Genomic DNA, 9348 nt, shown 5'->3' on the forward strand with positions numbered 1-9348 from the left:
GCAACTGAAAGGCATGTTTCAGAAACAAGCCCGACAGGAGCGATATGACACCATGAAGTAGCTCATAAGCTGTAAAATGCAAGAAGGATCGTGTGTCAGTACTCATGTGCTTAAGATGAAAGGGTACATTGACCAGATGAACAAACTTGGTTATCCCCTGCAAGATGAAATGGCAGTGGACTTCATCTTGAACTCTCTCCCTAGCTCGTATGACCAGTTCATTATGAACAATAATATGAATGCTTGGGTGAAGACTGTGCCTGAGCTACATGGTATGCTCAAAACGGCCGAGATGAACATTCCACATAAAACCAACCAAGTTCTGATGGTCAAGTCTGGTGGTGTTAAGAAGCCCAACAACAAGAAAAGGGCTCATAACAGCAAAGGCAAGAAAATGGCTGTAGTTGCTGCCAAATCTGCCACCAACAACAAACAGGTTGCTAAACCACCCCCTCCTCAGGAGCGTCAGTGCTTTGAATCCAACCAAATGGGGCACTGGAAAAGGAACTGCCCACAGTATCTAGCCAAGCTGAAGGCGAACAAGGCCAATAACATTGGCACTTCTTCAGGTATTCTCATTTATGTTATTGAACTTTTTACTGTCTCTAGCAACACATGGGTATTTGATACCGGGTGTGGTTACCACATCACTAATGTTTTGCAGGAGCCTGAAAAGTGGAGGAAGCTGAAACAAGGCGACATGGAACTCATCGTGGGTGATGGGAAAAGAGTACCCGTTCTTGCAACCGGCACATTTCATTTTTCATGTCCTTCTGGCCTTGTAGTTAATTTAAACAATTGTTTGTTTGCACCTGGTATAACCAGAAACATTATTTCAGTTTCCCTTTTGTTTGAACAAGGTTTCAAGTACGTTTTTAATGGTTTTTCTATTTCTGCCTACTTGAATGATGTCTTTTATTTTGAGGCTAAACCTCGAAATGGTATTTATGAGATTGATGTTCAAACATGTAATAACATATATCATCTTTCTAAGCGTAACAAAGTTGGTATTAATGAAACCTTTCTATGGCATTGTAGACTTGGCCACATAAGTAAGGCACGCATAAAATGGCTCCAATCCAAGGGGATTCTTGAATCCACTGGACAGGACTCCTTTAATGATTGCGAATCTTGCTTAGCTGGCAAACTCACAAAGCGTCCCTTCACTGGTGTTGGTGAACGGGCCAATGGTCTGCTACGACTCATTCACACTGATGTATGTGGCCCTTTCAGAACCATGACAAGAAACCGTGAAAGATACTTCGTTACTTTCATCGACGATTATAGTCGATATGCTTATGTCTATCTTATGAAGCATAAGCATGAAACTTTTGAAAAGTTCAAAGAGTTTCAAAACGAAGTAGAAAACCAACTTACTAGAAAGATAAAAATACTTCGATCAGATCGAGGTGGCGAATATCTCAGCTTAGAGTTCCTCAATCATCTCAAAGAGTGTGGAATAATTTCAGAACCCACACCACCTGGCACACCCCAACTTAATGGCGTGAGCGAGAGGAGAAATCGAACCCTACTTAATATGGTTCGATCGATGATGTGTAGAACTAACTTGCCTCACTCCTTTTGGGGTCATGCTCTTATGACTGCCGCCCGCATTATCAATCTGGCTCCAACTAAAAAGGTAAACAAAACCCCATATGAGATATGGCATGGGCATAAACCCGATTTAGAATACCTAAAAGTATGGGGATGTGATGCATACATCACAAGTGAAGCTGATGATAAGCTCGATCCTCGAGGCGAAAAGGTTGTTTTCGTCGGATACTATAAAAGAAGCGGATATTATTTCTACCATCCTGATGCAAATGTTATTTCCATCAAAAGGAAGGGGCACTTTCTCGAGGAAGAACTTCTTAATCGAGGAACTGGAAATAATGTGGTTGATCTTGAAGAAATTCAAGAACCAACAACAACCGCCGATGGAGTCGGAACGTCTGAACAACAAGAAATTGTTGCTGATGAATCAGACATGAACACAGGCGTTCGCAGAAGTAGCAGGACTCGTAAAGAACCTGACAGATACCTTTGGCATCTCGAAGGTGCTGAAGTCTTGGTAGTAGATGAGTCTAATGACGAACCTACTAACTACAAATCTGCTATCTCAGATCCTGAATCTGCGAAATGGCTGGAAGCCATGAACGCTGAGATGCAATCTATGCGTGATAATCAAGTCTGGGACTTGGTTGAGCTACCCCCCGAATGTCGGGCAGGAGGGAGCAAATGGATTTTCAAGAGAAAAACCGATATGCATGGAAATGTACACACCTTTAAAGCACGGCTAGTTGTGAAGGGTTTCACTCAAACTCAGGGTATTGACTAAGATGAAACCTTCTCGCCCGTTGCTATGATCAAATCGATCAGGATATTGCTTGCCATAGCCGCGTACTATGACTATGAGATATGGCAAATGGATGTCAAAACCGCTTTTCTTAATGGGCATCTCTCTGAAGATATCTATATGGTTCAGCCAGACGGTTTTGTTGATCCAAAATATCCTAATAGGGTGTGCAAGCTGAATAAGTCCATTTATGGACTCAAGCAGGCGTCTCGTAGCTGGAATCTTCGTTTTGACCAAAAGATCAAAGAGTTTGGTTTTGTCAAAAATGAAGATGAGCCTTGTGTTTACAGAAAGGCTAGTGGGAGCACTATATCATTCCTCATCCTGTATGTGGATGATATACTGATCATTGGAAACAGCGTCCCTATGCTTAACGAAGTTAAACACTATTTGGGAACTTGTTTCGCAATGAAAGATCTTGGAGAAGCAGCTTATATTCTAGGAATCAAGATCTATAGGGATAGATCTAAGCGGCTTCTTGGGCTAAGTCAAAGTACATACATAGACAAAATGATGACACGCTTTAAGATGGAAAACTCCAAGAAAGGAGGTGTTCCTATGACTAAAGGTACTGTGTTGAACAAATCGCAATCTCCTTCAACGGACATTGAAATTAAGCGAATGGAAGGAGTTCCATATGCTTCAGCGATTGGTTCTATCATGTATGCTATGTTATGTACTAGACCTGACGTCTCGCATGCTTTAAGCATGACTAGTCGTTATCAGCAAACTCCTGGCATTGCCCATTGGACTGCTGTTAAGAACATTCTGAAGTATCTGAGAAGAACTAAAGATATATATGTTCTTAGTATTTGGAGGAGTGGAAGAAGAGCTCACTGTAAGATGTTACACTGATGCCTTTAAAGTTCCACTACATACGGGAAATTGTGGAACGTGGAGACATCGTGATAAGCAAAGTGGACACAGATCAAAACCTAGCAGACCCGTTTACTAAGCCAATGACTCAGGACAAGCATGATCGGCACATGGGTGCTATCGGGCTTTGATTAGCTAGCAGTATGTTTTGATTTAGTATTTGGATGTACGAACTTTTAACAGTTGTACTTTTGAATTCAATTTTGATTTACTGGTTAAATGTAATTTTGAATCTTATAACTGTGTTCGATTTTAATACGTTTAATCCGTGAATCTTGCATTCTAAACTATCCGTAGTCGGTCAGACTCGTGGGAAAGATTCTAAACTAAGACTATTCTGACTTTGGACTCAAGGTGTTGACTTCCACATTCACAGACCTCATTGAGAATGACGTTGGATGTAACTCGCATCAAATCATCTTCATGGATCTTAGTCATAAGATGATTTGATATTGGTATACTCATTTAGTATCCTTTGACCTGAGATACATATTAGAATTTCCGTTTACCAAGGATTATTCTTTGATTACTGTCAACCGCTGTCGCGTAACTGCCAGTCATAAAGGCTTTAATTGGGAATAGTTCTGAAGTTCAGTGGGAGTTGTATGTAGTCGATATGGGATTCTGTACTCTTACATGATATGTAACAGTTAGACATTGTGGCGCCCTCGTTGATTCAAACTGGTGAAGTGTAAGGCCTTACCCAAACTTACTGTGTGTTTGTTCGGACCACTTTGACTCTAGATCGAGAACAATAATAATTGAACACCATATGAGAATGAACTTAATCCATGTCTCATTGATTCAATTTATGTCTTTTACAGAAAGGATGAATGACAACAATTACCATAAGTCTATTGTCTTGCAATAGTAAGTTGTTACTAATGGCAAGGTGTTTTGGTTAATGACTTTAAAGTGTCATACCTTGTTGGGGGCAGTCATGTGCAGCTAGAGCGCCGCTGACTGTCTGCGTTGAGGATTTTATCGAAGGTCGTCCAAGTGGGAGATTGTTGGATTTATATGTACGGGTTCGATAAATCAACGCTGCTGACCGAGCTATGACTCGTAAGAGTTACACCTTGGGCAACGAACATTAAATCCACTTAACTCGATTAACTGGTGATTACGAACAATTAACGGAACGAAATATATAATTATCTAAAATAATTATATATCCACGAAAAACAGGATTTATTATTTATACGGGCTATAAATAATATAATGTTTAATTACTTATTTAATTAAACTTTATTTTTCGAGCTTTGTATCGCATTTGGGCTTGTGCTAGACGTGTCAGGCTTTAGTGGCCTAAGAGATGATTAGAGATGATTACTAGGGTTATTATTATTAACCTAATATATACATTATATTACTCTAATCATCAAAATATGTTTTTTTGACACTTCTGTCGTAATCAAAGCAAACAAAAGAATTCCTTTTGTTTTGAGATCAACACAAAAGAAAAAAAAAAACCTTCTTTTCTTTGCAATACACAGCCGCCATTTCTGAAATAGGTGGTGCCTTTTAATTCCCTTTGCGATAGTCTACCGGCCAAGGTCAAGCATCACCGGCTGCTACGAGACAACGTTCTCTTTGTACGTGTTCGTGTCTAGCACTCGTTCGTTGTACCTTGGTGTCTCACACGGTTAATTATTAACCACAAGGGTATAATTTTTCTCATCGGTAGATTAATTATTTTATTTACCATATTTGCATGTTTGTAACCATGATCCTGTTCGGTTCACTTTTGGTGTCGACTATTATATTTATTCCGCTACGTATTTATTAATTATATATTTAGTTAACAAAATATGTCAAACCCGTTTTGATAAAAAGTAAAATTGACACCACTGAATCCCAACATTCAGATATTCCTAAAAGCCTTATTTCTCCCATTAAGCCACCAACCCCAATTATCGGATATTCTTAGTTTAGGTTAATTTCTAAAATTAACATTAATTAAATAGCAATAAAGTGTAATATTTAAGCTTGAGTAGTTTAATTAATGAAAAAAGTACAATAGAATAACATTTTTTAACAGACCAAAGAGCTTTTATTAACAAAAACCAATGTCTTTCTCGCAAGTAGCTAGAACACACACAAACCTTTGAAAGCCCGAATTGAATTATGAGTTGACAACCCCTCTCGTTATTACTCGACTAAAGTATCCAATGGCTCGTACTAGTCCGGTTTCAATTGACCCGCTCTGAACCCACTTTAATGTCCCCACTTAGGTCAGAGACAATTTTGTTCGTTTTTGTTGTTTTCGGGATTGTTTTCCAGCCTCTTGCTAGGTTCTCTCTCTACATACATACATAAGTTTTGCTGATAAAAAAACTAGAACACGCACAACATTAAACCATGCGTATAGCAAAAGGATTTAATCTAAAACAGATTCACATCAAATTTCATCCATTTCTCCATGGTTAAATCCTTCCACCTTACTCGATGTTTCATCCACAAATCACAATAAAGTTGTTTCCTTAACATCGTCAAGGATCTTTGATGTAAAGCATGAACCCCCATCGAGGGTTGAGATCCTGTACAAACATTGTTAATTATAAGAACCGTAAGAACAAATCTGAACCATTGATAATTTAAATCAAGGGTTGATATTGATTATAAAAAAACCCTTATAATTAAAAGTTACTACTAAAAAATTAGGGGTAATTTTGTAAAATTGCTAGTCATTTGACCATTTTCCATTAAATACAAATTCCACCAAGGTTTTTAAACTAAAATAACTTTTATATACTTCATTATTTTTTTAAAAAATATATATCATAAAATCAAGTATTTTTTTATCTTTAATATGAGTACCATATTGCTATACTTTTTTGTATTTATAAAAGTGATTTTTAAAAAAGTTAGCAAAAGGTGTTTTATAATTGTGCTGATAACGTGCTGATTATGTGTTAATTACAAAATAATACAACCAAACACCAAAAGTAGATATAATCAGCACATCTGGTGTGCTGATAATGGAGAACAATTGAGGTTGTTGTGCTGATGTCGTTTATGTTGATAATGGAGAACGATTGAGGATGATGTGCTGATAATGAAGAACGATTAAGCATGTTATGCTAATTATATAGTGTTGTGCTGATTATATTTTTTGTAATTATTTTTAATTAGTTTTAAATAAATATGGTCAAAAGGTCTAAATTACCCTTAAACTAATTTTTTATTGATAGACACTTGTCAATTATTTGTTGGTTCTTACGGTTCTTACAAACTTAAGTGTTTGTATTTGATCCCATTCCCCCCATCGAATACCATTTTGTTTTTGTTCCTTCAAATGGACCACAACATCATCATTACCACTATGAGCACTACCTTCTTTCTTTTGTTTGTACATTTCAGCTCCTCAACCTTTTTCATAACCTCACCAACGGATGAGCACAACGCTAACAAGTTTTAATTGAGTTGCGATTATAAATAAAAATAAATATTAAATGATCTGATTGAAACAATGATAATTAAAAAAAAAACTATTTTAATTGCGTCTTAGATATTTAACTAAATAAGGTAAACGTTAATAAAACAATAAAACTTCACATACTTTGCCCTAACTGTTAAAAAAACAATATATTTTATATCAGAAACCAATTGACCTTTATTTTTTGTCTTGTTCAAAAGACAATGAAACTTCATGGTTGTTTGATTAAAACAAGAATTCTAAAGAGTCTTTCTCAATAATTACGAGAAAATAATCTTAGAAAGCTTTATTGACATTTTCTCTACTATTTTTAATTTAAAACATATTATTAAGAAGATAATACCAAAATAATCGAAGTGGTTCCATTAGTCAATTACATTAACATCCAAAAAAAATGAGAATTTATTTGTCAAGTTGATAGTGGTGTATTATCTCCTGATTTGATTATGACAGTCACTACCTTGTTTTATTTATTTTATAAATAAAATATATATATTGTAGTCATCAGGATTATCAATTCCAAACTATAAATAAACTAGCACTTTCTTGTTTCATGTTGTTAAAAGATCTATTGAGAGTTTTTTTAAAAAAATTGTATTTTCCACTTTTAACCTAAAAATTTTATAAATTTAATTTTAACCAATTGACTTTACTTTTTTTTATTCAAAGTTTTTCATCTTTTATAATTTAACTCCAATAATTTTTTATTTTCAATTTGGTCTCTCATACTTTTCATTTCTTGCAAGTTTTTCGTTTTACGTTTCATTCTAAATTTTACGAGTTAACACGCCGCAACGTACGTGTAGGGTTCAACGTTTTTTATCTGTTTTTGCCCGTTTGACAGTATTTTTCTCCGCTTGACAAGTTCGTCGCAACGTGCGGCTCCTAGATCGACTTAGTTATTATTTTCTGCGTTATACGTTTCTGTCTAATTTCCTCACATTAACACGCCGCAACGGGCGTCCGTGGTTCAATGATTTTACGTCGGTTTTTCGTTCGGTGTTATTTTGTACTTTTTTTAATTTTATTTTTACGAGCTTTTTTTATGTTGGTTTCGTTCGGTGTTATTTTTTACTTTTTTGTTTTATTTTTACGAGCTTTTCTGATGTTGGTGATCGCTAACAGTGGCGTGACATTAGTGTTACTTGGCACGATTTTACGAACGTATTTAACCTATTAAGTTTTTTTTACTAATACATATATAATACGTTTTCGTTTAAAAAACCATTTTTACGTGCATATTTTTATGTGCGTGTTTGTATAAATTCGAGTTGGTGTATGTTTCGACGTAAACCTTTTTTTGAAACGAGCCAGGTCAAACATAATATGTTTTCGCGATTACTTTTATGAATGTTTTCTAAATTTTGTTTCAAACCGAGTGGAGTCAAATTGTGGTTTCATTTTTCCTTTTTTTAAAAAGATCTAATTAATCTATTTTGATTATACATGTCAGCTTCTCCGTTATACATGTTACATTTTCTATGTATGACTCGAGTCACATATAATACATAATACGTTATCATTGTATGGTATAAATTTGATTTACTTTATGTTTTGATCTAATCGCAATGCTTATATATGTTACATTGTGTTTAATCAGATACTCGAAACGCGTGCTTTCATATGGTTAACGCATCACATAACATTTGAACTAATTCATTCCACGTTTGCGATATACCCTCTTATTGCTAGTTATCATCAAATATCATTTATATTTAAAGTGTCCTTAGTCTTAAACCAAAACTTTCAAGGAAAATATTAAAAGATATGAAAGAATAAGAAACAAACATAACAATACCATACTCCCTTTTCTAATGTGACAAAACATAATCTTTAAAAAATTCCTTTGAATCCCAAAATCTAATACTAAACATATTTTTATTTAAACATATTGTAATTTAACGTTTTCACCAATCACTTATGATATGATTTCTACCAAGATCAACACTCGTTAAAGTCCGTGTTTGTGGTATGAATTAGTTTATTAGATAATTGTTCGATTGATCCACTAAGTAATGGATGTTCTTTAAAAGGTGCACGCACTGTCATCATGGGTGTAATGTGATGTTTAGATGGCATGCTTTATACCTCTAATTCGGAGCGTCATCTTAACAATTTGATTAAGCTCAAACAAACCATGGTGGGTTAGCAATTTAGCAAATATATGAAGTAGTTCTATTGGCATACACGAATGGACCATCATGGTTCACTTGTTGGCTAGTTGATACAACAGCCGTGTGTGTCGGGAAAGAAATCACCTAATCATGGTCATTTGGTGCCTATTTGAATATGTGAAAATTTCTTTATACTAGCCTATTTCCTACATGTTTAACGGCTTGAAACCCACATTGTACACATCAAAATACTGACCTTATTACACTAGAATGCTGGAGACTTTTGTTGTTATAAACAACCCGGTTGTGCCAAAATTGTTATAACTCGTTAGTTCATTTACTATATCATTGCGTCATGCGATGTTAAATTTGTACACACATTGAGGTGATGATAAAAGAGGATTCATCTTGAATTAACAAATAGTAGATTTGCTTCCTCTTTTTTAACTCATCACTCTAGACCCTCATACTCGAAGAATCCCCTCAACTTCTGCCTACCCTGACCCATCATCAAGGGTTCGAAGGCGGTGCATGGTTGTCAGAAGGTGGACAAAGAGACCCTA

At 35.5% G+C, this 9348-nt stretch overlaps 1 long non-coding RNA gene across 1 annotated transcript; it reads left to right on the plus strand.

Moving 5' to 3' along the window:
* Positions 1–480: 480 nt before the first annotated feature.
* On the plus strand, positions 481–870 carry LOC110904882. Its single transcript, XR_002572819.1, has 2 exons — positions 481–569; positions 665–870. It is a non-coding gene; the product is annotated as an uncharacterized LOC110904882 (long non-coding RNA).
* Positions 871–9348: the final 8478 nt, after the last annotated feature.

This window comes from Helianthus annuus, chromosome 2 (assembly GCF_002127325.2).
Source record: "Helianthus annuus cultivar XRQ/B chromosome 2, HanXRQr2.0-SUNRISE, whole genome shotgun sequence".
Lineage (NCBI taxonomy): Eukaryota > Viridiplantae > Streptophyta > Magnoliopsida > Asterales > Asteraceae > Helianthus > Helianthus annuus.